General features: G+C 44.6%; 1 protein-coding gene across 1 annotated transcript in view; it reads left to right on the forward strand.

Annotated features, from left to right (window-relative positions):
* Positions 1–21912, forward strand: part of RFTN1 (raftlin, lipid raft linker 1) — a 203344-nt gene that overhangs the window by 167927 nt on the left and 13505 nt on the right. The gene's annotated exons all lie outside the window — the stretch shown is intronic.

Raw genomic sequence — 21912 nt, forward strand, 5'->3', positions numbered from 1 at the left:
GTGGGAAGGACTGTGTCCGGTGGTGTGTTTTGGGGTGCCTGTGACCTTATTATGATTTTAGGCAGCCTCTCTGCTAATAGGTGGGGTTGTGTTCCTGTCTTGCTGGTTGTTTGGCATAGGGTGTCCAGCACTGTAGCTTGCTGGTCGTTGAGTGGAGCTGGGTCATAGCATTGAGATGGAGATCTCTGGGAGAGCTTTCACCATTTGATATTACGTGGAGCTGGGAGGTCTCTGGTGGACCAATGTCCTGAGCTCGGCTCTCCGACCTCAGAGGCACAGGCCTGACACCCAGCCAGAGCACCAAGACCCTGTCAGCCACATGGCTCAGAAGAAAAGGGAGAAAAAAGAAAGAAAGAAAGAAAAAAATAAAATAAATAAAATAAAGTTATTAAAATAAAAAATAAGAAATTATTAAAAATAAAAAATTAAAAAGTGATAAAAAAAAGAAAGAAGAGAGCAACCAAACCAAAAAACAAATCCACCAATGAAAACAAGCACTAAAAACTATCCTAAAAAAAAAAAAAAAAAAAAGGACAGACAGAACCCTAAGACAAATGGTAAAAGCAAAGCTATACAGACAAAATCACACAAAGAAGCATACACATACACACTCACAAAAAGAGAAAAAGGAAAAAAATATATATATCTTTTGGGAAGTCTGAGGTCTTCTGCCAGCATTCAGTAGGTGTTCTGCAGGAGTTGTTCCACATGTAGATGTATCTCTGATGTATTTGTGGGGAGGAAGGTGATCTCCATGTCTCACTCCTCCACCATCTTGAAAGTCTCCCTCACCACAAGTTCAGATTCAAACTATTATATATAGGATGGATAAACAACAAGGCCCTACTGTATAGCACAGGGAACTATATTCAATATCCTGTGATAAACCATAATGGAAAACAATATACATATGTATAACTGAGTCACTTTGCTATACAACAGAAATTAACACAACATTGTACATCAACTATACTTCAATTAAATTTTTTTAAAAGAGAAAAAAGCATATTCACATCTTACACATTTTAATATATAATATGTAAGTACATATCCGTGTGCCAATCTTTTTGAGTTTGGAGTCTGCTGATTAGAATCCCACTTCATTCTTCTTTTATAAACCAAAGTGTGCAGTCGCTGATGGCCAGCGTTAGTGTCTTTAAAGTGTAGCAAAGGGATTTGACTGCAGAATCCTTCTGTTTTCATGATTTTTTTTCTGGTCTTTTCCAGCCCGCTCCGCCCTGCCAGACAGTGGCCACAGTTGTTATTTTTAAGCAACTGTCCTTTGTCAGGTCTCTTCAAAGCATTCTATCTAGTTTTCCTATAAACAACTTCTTTGCACTTCCTATCCGTTTTAAATAATTTAAATTAAGACACGTAGCTGTGATCATGGGTCTAACTGACCTGAACAGGTGTGGGAGCATGGAAGACTTACCCTGGAAGTGCTCACCTGCACAGCATCCTGGGATCCAAAGGGCATCGTGAAGGGCAGCCCACCACTACCTGCAAGGACCTGATCTCGCTACAGCTGGACCTGGGCTTCTGCTAGTGCAGCTGGAGATTGAATGGACTTTGGGGGCACCTGTTACAGCCTGTGAACACCCACAGTTCTCATCCCGTGAGGTGCTGTTGTCAGGTGTTGTCTTCATCCTCCATCTGTGTGTTCAGTCTGCTGTTGAATCGCCTCCCATTGGTTTCTGCCCATTTTTCCAGCCTGCTGAGACATTTGTGATCATGACAGTATCATCTTGCGTCTGGGGGATTGTCCCAGCCCTGGCTTCTCTGAGCATTTCCTACGTAGGGTTACTCCTGTCTGATCCAGTGTCCAACAGGTGGACGGAGGACACGGTCCTTTGGCATGCTGTGGGAATCTCTCCCCCAGGCCCTAATGTGGCCCCAGCCCCATCTGCAGAGGTTTCAGATGGCCCTGTCATTCCACCCAGCGGTCACCATCTTGTCCCTGAAGGACTCATGAGAGGCTTGATAAGATGCATCTCTGTAATTGGAACCCACTCTGGGGTACACTCCACCCCACCTGTCCCACAACCCTATCCAACAACTCATACGTCCCCCCTTTTCTGCATGGACATCCACAGCCTTCTGGGCATCAATCTTCTGTTTCCAAGGGCTCCCGACCATCCACGTAACGGTCCACACTGTGATTTGCCAGGGAGTAACGTCAGTGTCTGCGGTGTCTAGAATTCACCACCTTCTGCTCCTACAAGGGAGTCAATATTTGTTCCTTTTAAACCATCTGGCTTTTTTTTTTCATTGCCACAATTTCTCCAAGATAATTATTTTGGTTCTGAGATCATAGCCTTTAGTGCCAAAGATAGCAGGTCTCTGCCTTGTTCCTGTGGTACAGAAGATTTTCCCGTGGATGGTCACTGCCGTGAAAGGACCAGGCCCGCCCTCCCAGGTGGTAACCCCACTCCTTCCGACCCAGAGCAAACCACAGCTCAGATGAGTCTGCCAGTGGCTGGGACAACAGAACGTCTATTCTCCCAGCTTTTACTTTGATCAAGTTCCTTGCATCTACCTTTGATAGTGACATGCCAGTGTGCTGAGCACCTTTTCCTTAAAATGGAATTCTTCTCGGCTTGATGAATTTTAAATTCGTCATTTAAAAAATTGAGGTTTGCTTGGGAGGGCAGGTTGCCAACCTCTATGAAAAATTTTCAATGCCCACCCCTACCCACCCCTACGCAAGTCCACACCTCACGTCCATCTCTTTTGGAGAAACAGAGGCATTTGTTCACAAGAATGCTGATACCAGGACATGGTTTCAGCATTATTAGTAACAGGAAAAAGGAAACAAGGTGCACGTCCATCAGTAGGGGAAGGGTTAAATAGTGGATGGTGCACCCTTACTATGCATGCAGTCATTCTGTACAGACTGACACGGAAGGAACTCCAGGAAATGTTGTCCAGTGGGGAAACAAGTTGCAGAAGAACCGTGATGGTTAATTTTATGGGACAACCTGGCCAGGCTGTGGTACCCAGTTGTTTGGTCAAACACCAGTCTAGATGTTGCAGTGAAGGTGTTTTTTAGATGCGATTAACATTCAAATCAGTAGACTTTGAGCAAAGCAGATGACTAACCCTCCATAATGCGAGTGGGCCTCATCCAGTCAGCTGAGACATCAAGAGAGGGCCAGCCCTGCAGACTTTGAACTTGTCAGCACCCCAATCACATGAGCCAATTCCTCCAAATCAATCTATCAATCTCTCTCTGTCTCTGTCTCTTTGTCGCTATCTATCTGTCTAAAAGTCTGTCTCTCTGTTCTCTATCCATTCTGTTGGTTCTGTCTCTCAGGAGAACCCTGACCAGTACAGAGATACCCTCACCAGTGTGATGCCATTAATGGGGAAAAACACTTCACAGAATAATATGATGTATATTGTGTGGGAATATGTAAATGCAGAAAAAGGCCAGGACGAGCGGCCACCAAGCTGATGATGGTGGCTACATGTGACTTGGCATGGAAGGGTGGAAGGCAGCTTTATCTGGAATATTTTCATTTTTATGTAGAGAAATATTCCTTTTACTTGGGTAAGTAAAAGTTAGTTTTTAGATGATAGCTAGTTCTGTCTCTCCATAGCCTTTCTTCTCTTAGGTTTTAGGTGTGCTTATTTTCTCCTTGTGGAAAAGAAAGTAAAATAGGAGTTGAGTAATTCCACTTTCTGTTGTCTTCCACATATTTTTTTTTCTTGTACAACTTCTTGTTTTGAACATAATTTGTTATTGAAGTATAGTTAATTTACAGTGTTTCAGGTGTACAGCAAAGTGATTCAGTTATATATATTTTCTTTTTCAGAACCTTTTCCATTATAGGTCATTACAAGATATTGAATGTAGTTCCCTGTGCTGTACGGTAGGCCCTTGATGTTTATCCATTTTATATATAATAGTGTGTATCTGCTAATCCCAAACTCCTAATTTATCCCTTCCCCACTTTCCCCTTTGGTAACCATAAGTTTGTTTTCTCCGTCCGTGGGTCTATTTCTGTTTTGTAAATAAGTTCATTTGAATCGTTTTTTTAGATTCCACATATAAGTGATGTCATATGTGGTGGTCATGGGTATCAATCAGGATGCTTTCCACTGTCAAGGCAGAGTATCCACCTGGCAGTGGCTTGAACAGTAGGGATTTGTCATCGCATCTCACCAGGCAGCAAGTCTGGAGGAAGGTGGGGGGTTGCAGCGTCATCTTTTTCAGCAGCTTGAGGACATCATCAGGGACCCGGGGACTGTCACCTTCTGCATCCCGGTCCTCAGCTTGTCTGCTAGGTCTCCCCTTAGGACCCTAATCCCAAGGTGGCTGCAGCAGTTCCCAAGCATCTCATGGGAACATGATGACAGTTAGAAAGAAGAGGGCATTTCCTGCCATGTGCCCTTTTTTATTAGCAAGTAAGACCTTTCCCAGGAACTCCCAAGCAGAGTTTCCCTTCTGTCCCATTGGCTGGGTCACAGACCCACGTCACTGTCAAGATCATGGTGAGCTGGGCTGGAGAGGGTGTCAGCCAGGAAGGCGGACCTGGGCTATTGGCCTTGGCAACCAACAGTTTGCCACTGAGTGGGACAGAAGGCAGGGATGCTCCTAGAAGTATTTTAAAGAAGACTAAACTTGGACTTGGTGACAGCTTGGAGAGTGGGATGACAAAGGAAGAATTTGACTTTTACTCTCTATCTGCACTCTTTTTCTTCCATAAACTCAATGGTCCTGTTTTCTCAGATTCCCATATTTCACTTCCTATGCAAAATTTAGTCATACAAGTAAGTTAGGCCTTTTAAAAATTGATTCAACAAATAAATATTGAGTTCCTACTGTGTGTCAGCCACTGTGAAAACGTGATGAATGGATTCAATCCAGGCAGGAAGGATTGATTCCTTTAACTGGGGGGAAGAAGTGCAGTCATTAAAAATGAATGCTCACCCCCTGGTCTTTCCACACCCGTAAATAACCTCTTTTCCTTGTCAGGCTTCCTGAGGGGTGGTGAGAGGCCCTAAATCACCAGGAACCTTTTAAGGCTGATGAGAGGGGAGAGGCAAGTGTGTGGTCTGGTGAAGACCATGGGGCAAAGCGAATTTAGAACCTGGCTGCAGAGGAAGAGAGAGTGAAGGAAATCATCACGTTTTCAGAATCATGGGACAAATGCATTTTTTAAACAGTAGTATGCTTTAAAACATCCAGTGCATGACAAAAAAGAGGCAACCCTCAATGTGATAAGAAGGGTTTTATCTTTAGGTTTTCCCAATGTGTTTGGGATTAGAAGGGTGGCAGATGATTCTATAAGAGTTTTAAACACACACACACAATTTATTGTCTTACAGTTTCTGAAGGTCAGAAGTCAGGGTGAGCTCAACTGGGTCCTCTCCTTTGGGTCTCATAAGGCTGAAATCAGGGCTTGGCAGGGCTGTGTTCCTTATTGGAGGCTCTGGGGGAAGAATCTGCTCCCAAGCTCATCCAGGTTGTTGACCAAATCCAGCTCCTTGTGGTTGTAGGACTGAGGTCCTTGCTTCCTTGCTGGCTGCCAGCCAAGGGCTGGTCTTTGCTCCTGAGAACTGCCTGCATTCCTTCTCATGACCCCTATAATAATTTTTTAAATGCATAGACAGCCTCGGAGCCACAGGTGAGGACAGGGCAAATGGTTCTGCAAGAACTTAGTATATTAAATTAATGAGTATAGAGGGTTGGAGGGTGTTCTTGTAGTTAAGTGATCATTCATCACCCTTCCTTGGAATTTGTCCTTTTTAAATTCACTTGGCAAGAATTTTAGTAAAATGAAATACAAAGGAAGGGCCTGCTTCCTTTGGAACTGCTTAAGGGGCTACACTCAGTATGAACATCTTTAATTGGATGGGGGTCTTTCTTCGTGGGCCCTATGATGCCATCCTGTGCCTTGTCCTGTTTCACGTCATTTTCAGTGCCTCGTGTAGAGACCGAGGTGATGGGGGAACCTGTGGGAGGCTGTGGAGTATACTGGATGGCTGTCAAGATCCAAAGAACAGGAATGCCCTTGGTCTCCACAAGAACATTTCAGTTGGGCACGGAGTAGGTGGGAGAGGGAAGAATTGAGGGAATCGTTGAGAGCGGGGAGTGGGGAAGATTCTGGACAACCCACCCATGTCAGTGGGAACCAGAGCTGCTTTTTCTGACTCTATCTGCTTTTACATATGGGGCTTCTAAATTAGATGACCTTGATGTTTGTGGAAAGCCTCCCACTACTTTTTAAAAAACGGAAAAGAAACAAAACAAGAAACCTTGAAAATTACTTATCTAATCCAGCTTCTTTTTTGAGTAGGTTTCCCTGATTTCTTAAACTCCTTCCAATCTCATTATCTACTAGTTTGTCAATGTTAGGTCAAAACCAGCCCAATAAAATGTAATGGGATACATTTAAGTATAAAAAAATCAATTGTATTTAAGTGCAAAAAAATCAATAACACAGCATGGAGAATACCTGATTTGAAAGCAATTGTAATGAATAAGTTTAATTCAGGTGAACAGTGTACCCACTACTCCTCTCCAAATACTCCAGACGCTCTGAGCTGTGACCGAGTGGGGTTTTCCAGATCACACCCTGGTTACTTGTCCCTCCAATTGTGTTCTCTCCTGCCCTCTGCTGAGTCCCCCCTCGACGTTTGAGGTCCTTGTCCTTCCTGGCCCAACTCTTTGTGACATCATCTTTGATGCTGTCGGCTGGATTTGAGCTCCCTTCCTTTCAGCACTTTTGGCACAATGTTCCACCTTCCTTAGAGCTATTTAATTTTTTGTTTTAATTTATTTTATTGAAGTATAGTTGATTTACAATGTTGTGTGATTTTCTACTGTACAGCAAAGTGATTCAGTTATGCATATATATGTCTACTCTTTTTCATATTCTTTTCCATTATGGTTTATCACAGGATACTGAATATAGCTCCCTGTGCTATACAGTAGGACCTTGTTGTCTATCCATTCTATATATAATAGTTTGCATCTGCTAACCCCAAACTCCCAATCCATCCCTCCCTTCCCACCCCCTCCCGCTTGGCAACCACAAGTCTGTTGTTCTCTATGTCTGTGAGTCTATTTCTGTATCATAGATAAGTTCATTTGTTTCATAATTTAGATTCTTGTCTTTCTATGTCTGGCCTACTGCACTTAGTATGATAACCCCTAGGTCCATCCATGGTGCTGCAAATGACATTATTTCATTCTTTTTTATGGCTGAGTAATATTCCATTGTGTGTGTGTGTGTGTGTGTGTGTGTGTGTGTGTGTGTATGTATATCTATCTATCTCACTTCTTCTTTATCCATTCATCTGTCAGTGGACATTTAGGTTGCTTATGTCTTGGCAATTATTGTAAATAGTGCTGCTATGAACAGTGGGGTGCCTATATCTTTTCAAATTATAGTTTTGTCTGGATGTATGCCCAGCAGTGGCATTGCTGGATCATATGGCATAGAGTTATTTAATTTTTTAATTGCTCTGTGAACTCCTCAAGTCAGGGACTAGCTGTTTCTAATGTTCATGTTCCCTGGATCCAAATTAATTCCTTTCGTGTTACAAGTTTCATCAAACACTGGTTGGGTGGATATGAAACAACATGAGATTATTGCTATGGGTAAAAGATAACTGGCCATATTACGAAATGCACACAGGAGGTGTTTATCTTCTGTTTTCCAGTGTGATACCGGTTGACTGGGAGTCTTATGCCTACCACACTGCTGTATTTGACGAGAAACACAGATGGATTGGGGGGTGGTCAGCGATGGAGGACATGCCTGGAAATGGTTGAAAGCAAGTGGGTGTGTTTATTTTGGAGGAGGAACAAACAAGGGCAATCAGGAAGCTGGTTCCACATCTTCGAAGGGCAAACGTCTGATAAAGGGGATAGACTCTGTTTTCCTTAGTTGCAAGGGGAAAACCAGGATCCTTTGGAGAGTTTTGTGGAACCATCTGGCAGTGGAAGTAGGTGGCGCATGAGGCTGTCAACCCCCAGGTATCAGGGTGATTCACATGTTCAGTTTACCATCTCTCAGGGGTGATGGAGGTGGCCTTCCTGTTCTGGGCAGGAAGCACTAGAAAAGTGCTTCCCAAACCTTGTTGATCCTCAGAATCACCTGGGGATTTGATACGAATACACATTCCCCAGCACCAGCCCTGGCAGTCAGTAGGTCTGTGGGTGGAGATTAGAGATCCGCATGTTAAAAATCCAACCAGGAGCCACTGAACGGAGAAACACCCTGATTGCTTCCAGCTTTAATAGGCTGGGATGCATGGGTCAACTATTGCTTTTAAGTCAGTGGCCTCTTTGAGGCAAAATTATTAAACATCCTCTTCAACTATGGTGGAAGGGGGGATTCACTTGGCAAATTAGACAAGAAGGCTCAGAAGCTAGTCTAATGAGGCCAAGACATCTGTTCTTAAATTTTTATAACTTCTTTTTCTTATTGCAAAAGTGATGCATGGACAGTTCCTCAAAATGTTAAGCATAGTTACCATATGACCAACCCAGTAATTCTACTCTAAGGCACATATCCAAGGGAAATAATAGCAGCATTATTCATAATATCCAAAAAGTAGAGACAATCCGAATGCCCATCAAGTGATGAATAAATAAAATATGTACAATGGAATATTATTCGTACAATGGAATATTATTCAGCAATAAAAGGAATGGAGTACTAATACATGCTACAACACAGATGAACCTTGAAAACATTATGTTAAAATGAAAGAAGCCAGGTACAAAAGGCAACATATTGTATGATTCCATTTATATGAAATATCCAGATTAGGCACATCTATAGAAAGTAGATTGGTGGTTGCCTAGGGGTGAGGGTGGGGGGAGAAAGAGTGACTGCTAATGGGGACAAGAATTTGGGGGGAGGTGATGAAAACGTTCTAAATTTGTACTGTGGTGATGGTTGCATAACTCTGTGAGTATATTAAAAACCATTGAATTGTATACTATAAACAGGTGAATTTTTAGATATGTCAATTATATCTTAAGGTGTTTTTAAAAATTGATACATGTAATTGAAGACAGTTTAGAAAATACAAATAAGGAAAAGAAAGCAAAAATCTTCCCACTTTCATCATAACTGAGAAGATAGTCACATATTGGTGTATATTCTAGTATATATTCTGTCTACATTTGCATATATTTTTTAAAAATGGGATTATTTTGTTCACACTCTTTCTATCTCATCATTTTAAATGGCTGTAAAATATTGGTATATGAGCCATCGTATTTTAATTTATTTAATTAGTTTTCTATTGGTAGATTTTAGATGGTTTCCATTTTTTGCTTTTGTACATCATGAATATTCTCTAGCTTTATCATTGCGCTTCATATAACATTTTGGCTTAAAGGTGCATACTTTTTAAAGCTAGCTATTTTGTATCCCATGGAGACAAGTTTTACTTTTGATTTCCCCTTAAAAATGCTTGATGCTGTCCAGAAGGGGACATGGGTCAAGAATGTGAGGGGCGGGATCATCACAAAGATATCACCCTATTTAAAACCGATTTAGGCTCCAAAATTGTGCAGTCACCCTCCCATAGGAAGACAAAGTCACACTGAAAGAAGCAGGTAGACTTGTCTCTATTAAATGATAGATGTTTTGTTTTCCAGTCTGTATTAGTTAGTTTTTGCTGTATAACAAACCATTCCAAACTTCACAGCTTCAAATGACTGTTTATTGAGCTCATGATTCTTTGGGTCAGCTGAGCAGTTCTTCTGCTCTGAAGCAGTTTAGCTGACCTCTCCTGGGCTCTCTCATACATCAGGTGATGGCCAGAGGATCCAGGGTGGCCTCACTCACGTGTCTGACAGTTGGCTGGCTGTTGGCTGGGGCCAGATGGCCCTGTGTATCTTAACATCTAGTAGGCTCACCCAGACTTCTTCACAGGAGGGAAGTCACAGGGTGCCCTGAGAGCCCCAGTGTGCTAGCTTACTTATTTCATGCTTCGGTTTGCATCATATTTGTTAATATCCTATTGATTTGTGAATATCCTGTTGATAGCCAAAGAAAGTCACAAAACCAAGCTCAGATTCAAGCGGTGGTGAGATAGATATTATCTCCTGGTAGAACCATCTGCATTACAGTGCAGGGGCACAGATGCAGAAAGGGGATGGATTTGTGTGTGGCCAGTTTAGTAATTTTGCCAATCTTTGCTAAAGCATCCAGTGGCCTTAGTGGTTGGTGACCAATGTGGTTCTGCATTTCATTTTCATACATGAGTATACTTCCACCTTCCACATACAGAAAGGTCAGAAGGATGGTACCACAACATCCCGGCAGATTCACTCCCATTTTTAATGGTAAACTCACGTCTCATTAGTGTTGGATGTGATTTACAGCAATTTTGATAAGATTTTGAGCATATAAGACAGCGGTGGCAGAACCTACCCCAGAAATGCTAGGGAAGGTGCATTCATTCATTCACTCACTCATTTTGTGCCAGACACTTCCCTAGTTGCTTGGGATTCATTGAGAATAAGACAAACCCCTTGCTTTGTGGAGAATGCATTCCAGTGAAGGAGATAGTAGTAAATAGATAAGCTAATCAGTGTTAAGAAGTGATCAATATGATGAAGTGGCAGTACAGGGGACAGAGGGTAATGGGGGGGTTTTCTTCAGGACCCCACGTAGAGTTGGCTGATCTCTCTGAGGCCATTTTCCTTTTCTTGACCTTGGTTTTCTGTTCATCAGCTCCTCCTTTGGTGGGTCACAACCCAGATGCTGATGGAAACCCAACAGTGCGTCTCTGAAAGGCTCTGGTGCGTGTATCTCCAGGCTGTAGTGGAGCAGGAAACCAGAGAGAATGGAAGAACTCTGGTGACAGGGGAGCTGACAGTCAGGGGTCTGACGTGTCCTGAAGGCTGGATATTCCCGCTAGTGGTTCCCAGCACCTCGGAAGCCCTAGTAGAAGTCCCCTTACCAGGAGCAGGGTCCTCAGAGGACACGCTGGGGACTCGTGCAACATAATTTGGCTTGAGGGAGACGGGACTATGAGGAGACAGGGTCCAGTTAACGTCCTGGTAACCATGGCAACAAGAGGCTAACAATTGGGTCACCACCGAGAGAATACTGACCAGAGAGAATACTGACCGAATGCTGAAGTGGGAACGTGGCCCCTTGAATTTACCAGATGGAGAAAGTCAGGGAGGGAAAATGTGTTGTGTTGAATGTTCTACAACGTTACTGTCTTTTCAGAGTGACCGTGCTTTGTGGCTCCGACTGCTGCTGGCCTGCCCAGCGACAGTGGAATAACCCTTAAGTTCCATTGCCACCTCTGCTAGGATTTTGAAGCAGCCTTTGTTCAGGGACATCATCTGGGCTAACGCTTTATGATTATTGGTAAGCAGTCAGGAATCCACTGTAGTTGAAGGTGATAACTTTGATGTAGTTTTAAGTTCGAGAGTTTTTGCTGACACACGTCCCCACCCCCTCCCCACTCCAGAATAAATCCCTTTTAATTATATACTGTGGGAAAGCTCTTTTTAAATCCTCTTTTTTCTAGGTTGTAGATATGGTGAAAAAATAAGAAAGAAAGGCTAAAACTATGATCCCTCATTCACCTCATGTTGTCTAAAGATAAAGTGACAGATCCCATTTATTCCCTAATTTCCTCTCGCTCCTCAAAGCAAGTGGAAGGGACTTGGCAAGTCCCTGGATGGAGAAAGTGTTTCTTGTTTAATTGTTATCAGACTAAGCTGTTTCCAAGTCTGCCTGCCGGAGAGGATGCACGCACCCCGATGCATTCAGTGTGTGTGCGAAATGTCAGCTTCTGGAGGATGCAAGGCTCGCGCTGTCCCAGTATGAGGTTCCGCAGAGCAGCCCACAGGATGTAACGGCTTTGAGTCACTTAACTGTTTGCGCTCAGAACGGCAGCAGCATCTTCTCCTACTAATGGTCAGAGTCTGCCCCAGCCGTGCCCCCTTAACCATGACACATCCAGCATCTTTGCCTGCAGCGTAATCTGGGAGCCCTTTGCTGTCACACACCTGGCGTGGTTCTCCCTGTGTCGAGCAGGCGCGTGTCAGCAGGCAGCTCTGATGCGTGCATGCATCTCCTGTCCCTCCGCCCCATAACCCCTAACCCCTCTTCCGAAGCTGCACATCCCAGGACCAAATCACCTGCCTGGCCTAGAATCTAGAAGAGCGTTATCTTGCACTGCAGGTTTGGTTTTCCTGCCAGCTGGGCATGCGTGGTACTCTGGGAGAAGCCCAGACAGCATCTCGAGCTAGCACGCTCTCCCCCTGCGTGGGTTTTTATCTCTCCCTCCCAGGGTACGCTGGTGGCAGTGCTGGGCCTCACGGTAGCTTGTCATAAATGTGACTTCATGGCTGTGATGTCATGCCAGGTCACAATGTGTCTGGCATGTAGGAGATGAGGGCGTGGTGTGCAAGCTCTGAGAGTGGTGAGAAATGAGCAACCCCGAGCTCCATTCAGTAGTAGCTATTACATTCTATTTCTCTCTAATCAGATAAGGTGACTTTCACTCCAATTTTCCTCCTAGAGATTTGCTGGGTTATTTGTCTCTCCCTAGAATAATCATAATCTATCAGCTTCTGCTGTGGAATAAGGTACCCCGAAGCTTAGCGAATTGAAATAACCAGCCTTTATGGTTGTAGTGAGGGCACAGGTCAGCTGGGTGATTCTGCTGATCTGGGCTAAGCTCCTCTAACCTCACTCTGCTTCTGTGTCACTGGCTGGTCGACTGGCATCTCGCTGGTCCAAGATGGCGTCTCTCACGTCTACTGGTTGCTTGGGCCACATGACTCTCATCATCCAACAGGCCAGCCTGGGCTTGTCCTTGGTTCCCTGAGAGCAGGTAGAAGCAGCAAGGTCACTAGCGGCCTAGGCTTAGAACAACTATGATGTCACATCTAGAATATCTGTTGGTCAGAGCAAGTCACAAGCCCAGCCCGAACTCAAGGGGTGGAGAAGGGGACTCTGCCTCTTTATGGGAGGAGCTGCAGAATGCTGTAAAGAGGCCTAGAGGCAGGGAAGTAATCATTGAGGCCACTTTTTGCAAACAGTGTATCTCAAATAATAATAACAGTCATTATTATTATTTTGTTGGGCTCTCAAAGGGCTGCAGAGTTTGTTGCTTTTCTTGCATGGGAGAGAAAATCAGGCAAAGATGTGAATTAACCAGCAGGGGTGGGTAAAGAGTCCGGGAAAGGAAGCTTTCCACGCACTGCATGTATTTTCCTCTGCCCCCTTTTCTACATCTGAGAGCTAAGCTTTTTTTTTTTTTTAACGTATTCTCTTTGAACGTTATGAAAGCCGAAGTTGTCTAAAATGAGACGGACGGCTTTCTTAGGCTCTATTATGTTGGCCTAATTACATATCAGCAAAATGTTTTTCTGGGGCATTGTGTGTAAAACAAAGAGGAAAACAACATCTCCAGCCGGCCCCAGCATCCTTGCCCCTCCCTCGGCTGGCAGAGGCAGTGGTCCTGCAGGAGGCCTTGGGGGGATGGGGGCCAGGAAGGCAGGGCCGCTGCAGCTGCCACTGGCCTCAGATGGATTTGCCCTTTCCCCAGAGAGAACGAGTGGCACAGCCTTCCTTCCTCTCTCCTTCCCTCCAGCACACCTCATGGTGGCTTGCATCTGGGGCGGGACTGTACGTTTGCTCTCCGCACCCCCTGGAGCGGGATCTCCTACAGCAGGAGAAGAGGCTCACACATCTTCGCTTCCCAGATGCGTGGCACAGAACCAGGTTGACTGGATGTGGAGATCCATAAGTGAATAGTGGCACCTGGTATAGCCGTGCCCTTGGCGATACTGAAGGACTCACAGAGTTTTCTGCAAGACCGCCGCAGTGTTACAGCCCCTACTTTCCAGCTGATAGATGAAGATGAAATGTTCCTTCTTTCCATCTTGGCATTCCCCTCTCCTGCCCTGCCCTTGCATCTCTACTTTCTATCACCTGAGGGCATGACTCTTATCTTCCCTGTGTGCCGTCATGGCCAGGGTCTCTGCTGGCCGTGGCAAAGTCAAGGCAGACCCCAGATTTCCTGAGAACATGTTTACATGCCAGCCACTTCCCTCCTGAAGCATCCTAGCTGTGGTCTCCTGAGACCTCAAGGTCTATCCAGAGATGGTTTTTCAGGCTCCATGTTGTTTGCCCTCTCAAGACATTAGATGGTGTGGATCTTTCTTCTTAAACGTGTTTCCTACCCTAGGCTGCCCTCCAGCCAGTTCCTCCCAGTTCAGGGCTTTTTATCATCTTCTGCTCTCCCCTCCCCAGGAGACCCAGGCCTCAGCCAGCCTCACCCCTCCTTGAGTTGTTCTCCGCCCATATTGGCCAACGCCTCCAAGTCTTCGTTTTCATCTAACCTTTCCCTAGCTTTAGACTGTGTATGAGTGCCCTATTGCTGCTATAACAAATTACTACAAACTTAGTGACTGAAAACAGCACAAATTTATTCTCTTAACAGTTTTGGAGGCCAAAAATCCAAAATGGGTTGTAAGGGATTATAATCAAGGGGTTGGCAGAGTTGCATTCTTTCTGGGAGAATCTGTTCCTTGCTTTCAACTTCTAGAGGCCAACCTGCTGGTGGCCAAGCACCCTGCCCTCTGCTCCCATCCTCGCGTCTCCTTACCTGACTCTGACCCACCTCCTGCCTCCCATCTAAGGACCCTTCTGATCACATTGAACCCACCTGGTTAATCTCCCCATCACGTGATCCTGAACTTCATCAATCCGCCAGATCCCTTTTACCATAGAAGGCAACCTCTTCACAGGCCCCAGGATTTAGGACGTAGACATATTTGGGGGGAGTGAGTGGGCATTATTCTTTCTACCATAGGAATCATTCCCTCTCATTGTGGTCCTTGACCCATATGCCTTGGTTCAATACATGAGCAGCCATTACTCATTATGTTGTTATACAGCATTATTTATTTAACAAGCCCAACATTGATTGACACAGGTGGTGTCCAGTGTTTTGCTACTGTGAACAGTTCTCCAGTGAATAACTCTGTATATTTGTCATTTTTTAATATACAGGATCCATTCCCAGAAGTGCGGTTGTTGGGTCAGAGGGTAAATGTATTTGTAATTTTGAGAGATACTGTCAAATTGTTCTCCCTGAGGTTGAATCTGTCCTCCTGCCAGCCATGTATGAGAATACTTGCCTCCCCACAGCCTTGTCAGCTAAGTAGTTCTCAAACTTTGGGGTTTTTCCAATATGAGAGGTGAAACTATGATATCACAGGGTAGTTTTGATTTGCACTTCTCTTATTGTGAGATTTGGTATATTTTCCTCTGGTTTACGGCCATTAGAATTTCCTTTTCTGTGACTCTCTTCCTAGCCTCATCCCATCTTAAAATTTGGATTACTGGATTTCTTTTCTTATCAATTTTTAGGAGCTATTTTTTTGACTGTAATTTGAGCTACAAATAGTTTCCCATCTTGTCATTTGTCTCTTGCCTTTGCATAGCTTGTCATTTGTCACGCAGTAGGGGTTTTATGACACCAAATGTATTATTTTTTCTTTATGCTTTCTGGATTCTAAGATGTTTAGAAATGGCTTCCAGTAGGCCCTTTAAAAATTAATAAAACTGTGTTAAATGTGGGGAGTTGGACATAGGTAGCTATTTCTTCTCTCTTCTGAAAAATACCAGTGAACTGATACTAAAAGAATGATGGATTTATCTGTAAATTTATTTGTAATCCCCAGATCGGTACTCTTGATGCTTTCACAGTCACTTGCAGATGTATGCCTAGTGGCAAAAAAAAATTATGTTGCTGACATGCGTGTTCCCAGCTAAGCTTTCTCATTTCAGCTGTCATGCCGTAAACAAGTGTCCTGTTCGCAGTTCACTTAGTGCCACATTTTTCACATGCTTGTGCTTTTTGTTGGTGACTTCACTGTATAAAGTTGCCCCCAAGCATAGTGGTGCAGTGCTGTCCTGTGTTCCTAAGAACAGGAGGGCTGAGATGTGCCTTATGGGGCAAATGCGTGCGTTAGGTAAGCTTTGTTCAGGCGTGAGTTACAAATCTGACCAGAGGCTAACAGGAAGCTAACCCTGTATTTCCCCAGGAACAGTGGTTCAGTATCTGCTAATTCAGTGTTTGTGGCGACATTATAGAACAGAACTCCCACAAATAATGAAAAATGACTTTAGATGATAGACAGATAGATGGATAGAGACATAGGTAGGTAGGGAAGTAGGTAGGTGGATGGATGGATGGATGGATGGATGGATGGATGGATAGGAAGATAGTTGATAGATAGATAGAGACATAGATAGAGACATAGGTAGGTAGATGGATGGATAGATAAATAGATATGAAGATAGATGGATAGATAGAGACAGATAGGTATGTAGGTAGGTGGATGGACGGATGGATAGATAGGAAGATAATAGATAGATAGATAGATAGATAGAGACATATACAGGTAGGTAGATGGATGGATGGATAGATACCCACAAGAACAAAAAGACTGGAAGAAGAGAAAATGGAAGATGTGTGATTTCAACAGATTTTTAGAAGATGGAAGGTGCATGGAGGAAGGCGGATTAATTCAGCAAAGTAGAGGAAGCTGCACCTGGATATAGAAGGGATCCTGAGGAAAGCTCTGGTCTTCAAAGCCTAAATCACTGCAGGATGGTGGGATGTGAACTGCAGAGCTGAAAACTGGGGCATTGGGGTGAAGTCCTTACACAGTGTGGTAAGATCCCTGGCTCCCACCTCTGTCTTGTGCAACCTGGTGACTGCGGAGATAATTCAAGGATCAGACGCAATGACTTATAGAGATAGAACATATGTATCTGTGAAACAAAACCAAGATGCTATAAAAAAGAAATGATCAAAAGAGAAGAAAGAGCTTTGGGGTCTGAAAATAGGGCAGCAGAACATTTTAAAACATACAAAAAGACTGGAAAACAAAATAAAGGACATCTTTCAGAAGGTAAAATTTTTAAAAAGTAAGAAAACAGGGGGAAAGAAAGGTAATAAAATTAAAATATCAGTCCTACGTTTTGACTAATAGGAAGTCCAGAAAGAAAGAAGACAGAAATGGAAGAGAGATCAAAAAAAAAAAAAAAAAAACCCAAAACACTTTTCAGAGCCAAAGGCCAAGAATCCTTTGAGGGCAAAGCCACTGAGTGTACAGCCCTTTAACACACACACACACACACACACGAAGGCATGTTGTGAAATTCTGGAACTTCATGGGAAAAATATCCTAAAATCTTCCAAAGCAGCACAACAGGTTACACTCAAAGTATTAGTAATCCAAATAGATATCACAATAGCAATACTGACATCTAGAAGCTAGTGGAGCAATACTTCTAAAGTGTTAAAGGAAAAACAGATTTCAGCCTAGACTTCTGTACCCAAACTGTTAGTTAAAAGTGAAGACAAAGACATTTTTAGGAGTGCAGGGATGCAAATAACTTCCAGGGCATTGTTTCCTAGGGAGCCACTAGAGGATGTGCTCCAGCAAAATGAGGAGGAAATCAAAAAAGAGAAGACACCAGCCATAGACAGTAGTGGAGGGAGAACACAGTCCTGGGAAGCATCCACACCAGATTGAAGCAAGGGTACAGAAAGTTCCAGAAATTATGTCTCCAAGTGGAAAAAAGTAGAACTAGTATATTTAGGTACCTGGGATAGTTGTTGATGGGCAGGAAGAAGAAGTGTTGGAACATGTGGAATGAATTAGTGATGGGTTCATGTACAACCACACAGATGAAAGAAATTGAGGCCACAGTTAACTCCAGGAAAAATAAAGGACTATATTAAAAAAAAAAAAAAAAGAAGAAGGTGTGGTCACAGTACATTACTTGACCCAGCAATATTTGCAATAACACAAACACAGACTTTTGATTTAATTAAAATTATAACCATTTGGGGCATCAGGAAAGAGAAAGTAAGAAATGGGAATGGGAGCTCTAAGCCTTCATTTCCCATGGTAGGAAATCAAAAGATACCTAAAATTGATAAGTAAGGAAACAGTATATAAACATGCCCTGCCAATTTGTGTTAGGCATTAGTGCTTCAGTAGCAATTTTACAAAAGACTCTTGCGTGCCTCTTGCTTCACATGCCCTCTCGGGGAAGGGAAGGGAAGGGAAGGGAAGGACCCAGCTGGTGGCTCTCTCCAATCATTGTTTCAGGTGTGGAGACGAGCCCAGAAGTCCTGCATACTTTTCAGACATGGAAATTGAATTCCTCTCTTCATTCACAGTCATGAATAAGGAACAAAGTATCACCTTTTAAGCTGCTTTTCTCCCAGATTCTTCCAGAATGGAAACAAGGAGAAGAAAAGAAGAGCACACTGACATCAGGATACAAACTTTCTCACTGGACCGATGTGTTACCTCCTGATATTCCCCTGCACAAAGGATCTTTGAAAGGATCAAAAGACACATGCATTTCTTAGTAAACTCTACATCATGTTGTTCTGTTTTTGGAGGGTAAGGGAAAGTTGTGTCGGATGCCTGTTTCTTTAGTGGATTTGCAACCACGGAGAAATTACAGGGAACAAAGGAAAAAGAGCCATAAATACAAATGAATCCCTTTTATACAAGTCAAAGAACCACAGGACATGCTTCATTTTTTTTTAACACTCCAGGTGTGATCGGAGATTACGTATCCACACAGGAGAGTGGAGAGTTAATTAAAATTTTTGCACCTGTTCCCAGAAAGAAATGTCTTTTCGTTCGATAAGCGGGCTGGCTTTGGAGTGCTGTTTGTGCTTTTCTCTCCTCACTGGAGTGTCACAGAAAAGGAGATCAAAGAGAGCCTTCCATCCGATGCGTTTCCGACCACCTTTCCTAGCTAATGGACTTGAAAGTCTCTTCCACTGACTGCACGGAGCTCATGTCATATTTTAGAAATGTCGTCTTCTGACTCTGTTGATAATACGCAAACCGGCTTTGATAGGAGCTTGTGGAAAACCACATTAACCGTTAATTAAATCAAGACCAGCCCAGAGAGTTGGAGTGGGAGAGTCTGGCAGAATGAAATACCTCACCCCCTACCATTTGTATTTTACTTTTCAACCCGTCCTGTGACAGCCGGCTGGGAACACTTGTGATTGAACTCTCAGCTCTCTCAAGCAGGGTCATGTTTTGCTGTGGTTTCGCTTTTTCCTTTTAGTCTTTATGATTCTGTACCCTCTGGCTGACATCCCCTACCTTGAGGGGAAAAGCTGTTGGGGAGAAATCCTGCCATCTTTCTCTTTAAGATGGTGAATGAGGGAAATAAAATAGAGCAAAGCAGAAGCAGCCCTGCGAGGCCTGTCTGGGCAGGCGGGTCAGGCTGCCTCGGGGGTGCCCATTGTCCTGCCGCGCTGGGTGCCCGAGGAGAAAACCCGGCCGGGGCACAGGCACAAATAAAAGGACTCCATCCTGCCACTCAAGGCTTTGTGAGCACCACGCTTGTCCTGGTTGCCATGGCGACTGCCTGATTGTGGCTGGTTTGTCAGAGTGCTTGATAAAATGGGAAGGTTATTTTTGATAGACCCAAGTAATCTTAACCTTGCAGAGCTTGAGTGTGGATGTACCATTTTCTCTCTCTTCTCTTTAAATCAGGAATGCAGGGATGGGGGCACGGGCTCTCAGGATAAAGCTGCCACAGCAGGTGGTGAGGGCCCTGCCCAGCACGAGGGACACTGGCCGTAACTGGTCTGGAAGGGAGGTCCCGTGTGTCCAGGGGGCCAGCAGAGACAGGGGTGGCTGGGTCATCCGCTGCCGCCTCTGGCCTGAATGGGGGCTTCAGGGACGAGGCCAGAGTGGGGTTGCCTCCTAACCCTCTCCCGTCAGTTGGTTGTATTTGTACCTGTCTCTCCTCTCTTCTTTCCTTCTCTTCCTGCTCCCCCTCCTTCATTAATTCCCCTTCCTTTCCTCCTTCTCTTGCCCCTTCCCCACCCTCCTTCTTTTGTCCCCCACCTTCTCCCCTTCCCCCCTCCATTGCTTTCTGCTGCAACAGTATTAGTAACAGAGCTGAGCCTTTCAAAGTCCCCCGACTTCTCCTCTCGTGGAGGATGAAAGGAAAGGTAACAGCTTTTCTTTCGAGGAAATTCGAAAGTAACAGCTGATCGATTCTGGCCACAAAATTGTAGACTCTTTCCTGTCATCTGAAGAAACCTAATTGATTATCTAGGCAGTACTTTTCAGACTTAGCTGCATCTCAACTACTGGAAGCACTCTTTAAAAAAATAGAGCTACCATATTATCCGGCAGTTCCACTCCTGGGTATGTATCCGAAGAAAAGAAAACACTGATTAGAAAAGATACATGCACCCCAGTGTTCATAGCAGCATTATTTATAATTGCTAAGATACAGAAGAAACCCAAGTGTCCATCAATAGATGAATGGATAAAGAAGATGTGGTACATATATACAATGGAATACTATGCAGCCATGAAAAAGAACGAAATAATGCCATTTGCAGCAACATGGATAGACCTGGGGGGTATTATGCTTATTAGTGAAATAAGTCAGACAGAGAAAGACAGATACTTTATGTTTCCACTTACATGTGAAATCTAAAAAATAAAATGAATGAATATAACAAATCAGAAACAGACTCACAGATATAGAGAGCAAACTAGTGGTTACCAGTGGGGAGAAGGAAGGGGGGAGGAGCAAGATAGGTAAAGGGGATTAAGAGGTACAAACTACTATGTATAAAATAGATAAGATACAAGGATGTAATGTACAGCACAGGGAATATATATTTTATAATAACTTTATATGGAGTATAATCTATAAAAATATTGAATCACTATGGGGTACACCTGAAACTAATATAATATTGTAACTCAACAGCACTTCAATTAAGAAAAGAAAAAAAACAGAGCCCTGGGTCCCACCCCCAGAGTTTCTGATTGTGCAGGTCTGGGTGGGGGTCCCAAGACCCTAACAAGTTCCCAGGTGATGCTGCTGGCTCGGGGACCACACTTTGAGAACCACTGACACAGGCCAAGACTTACTTTATATAGTTGAGGCTCCCCGAGGGTACGTTGGTTGCCTGGTAGCCACGCTGGGATGGATGCCCAGTGACAGGAGTTTTAAAAGCCGTTGGGAAAGGCAGGGCTGGTTGTTCCCTCATCTCTCTTCTGGCCCCGGGTTCTGTCCCCAAAAGGCCTCCAGCAGGACAGCCCCTCGCCGTGGGTGGTCCCCTCTGAGCAGCGCCGCTCCCCGGGTGAGCCTCTTCTCAGTACTCCAGGCCCCTCGCGGTCTGGCATTTGTCTGTGCTGGGGTCCCCCCCTGGAAGGCCTCTTCCCCAGCTCCGCCTGCCCATCTCCACCCAGCCCCTGAGCCCCAGGAAGCCCGCCCTGAGCACGATCGCACCGCCCCCTTCTGCTAACAGTACAGCCTCGTGGCCCTGCCAGCGGGCTGTTTTGTATTTCGGTCACCTGCGTGTTTGTGCCGTGGCCTCTGCTGGACTGAACTCCAGCAGCAGGACTGTGCCTTCGTTCACCTCCGACCCACCTCGGCTCCGAGGTACTTGCTGAATGAGTCCTGCGGCGGCCTCCGCTGGAAGGACTCTACACACGTGTCAGCAGTGTTTGAAGCCACGACCAGGAGCTGACCGAGCAGAGAGTGGGCGCAGAGTCTACGCAGGGAGGGGTGGGGCTGGAGTCTGAAGTTAGCCTGCCTCTCGAGAAAGCAGGGTGTGAGGCCCGGGCTGGCGGCCTCACAGTGGGATTGTCTCCCTGTGGGAGCAGGACTGGGGTTTTAAATGGAAAGGCAAGCGTCAGTCCCCCCCCGCCCCCCGCTCCTCCCTGATTTCAAATGAAACAGCTTTCATCGACTCCTTGACGGCAGGATGTGTAACACAGGTGGAGCTCCCTGTTTGTGTGCACGTGCAGGGTGTGTGTGTGTGTGTGTGTGTGTGTGTGTGTGTGTGTTGCCGCTGTGGCTGGATGCAGATGACTTGATC

Source organism: Balaenoptera acutorostrata, chromosome 4 (assembly GCF_949987535.1).
Source record: "Balaenoptera acutorostrata chromosome 4, mBalAcu1.1, whole genome shotgun sequence".
NCBI lineage: Eukaryota > Metazoa > Chordata > Mammalia > Artiodactyla > Balaenopteridae > Balaenoptera > Balaenoptera acutorostrata.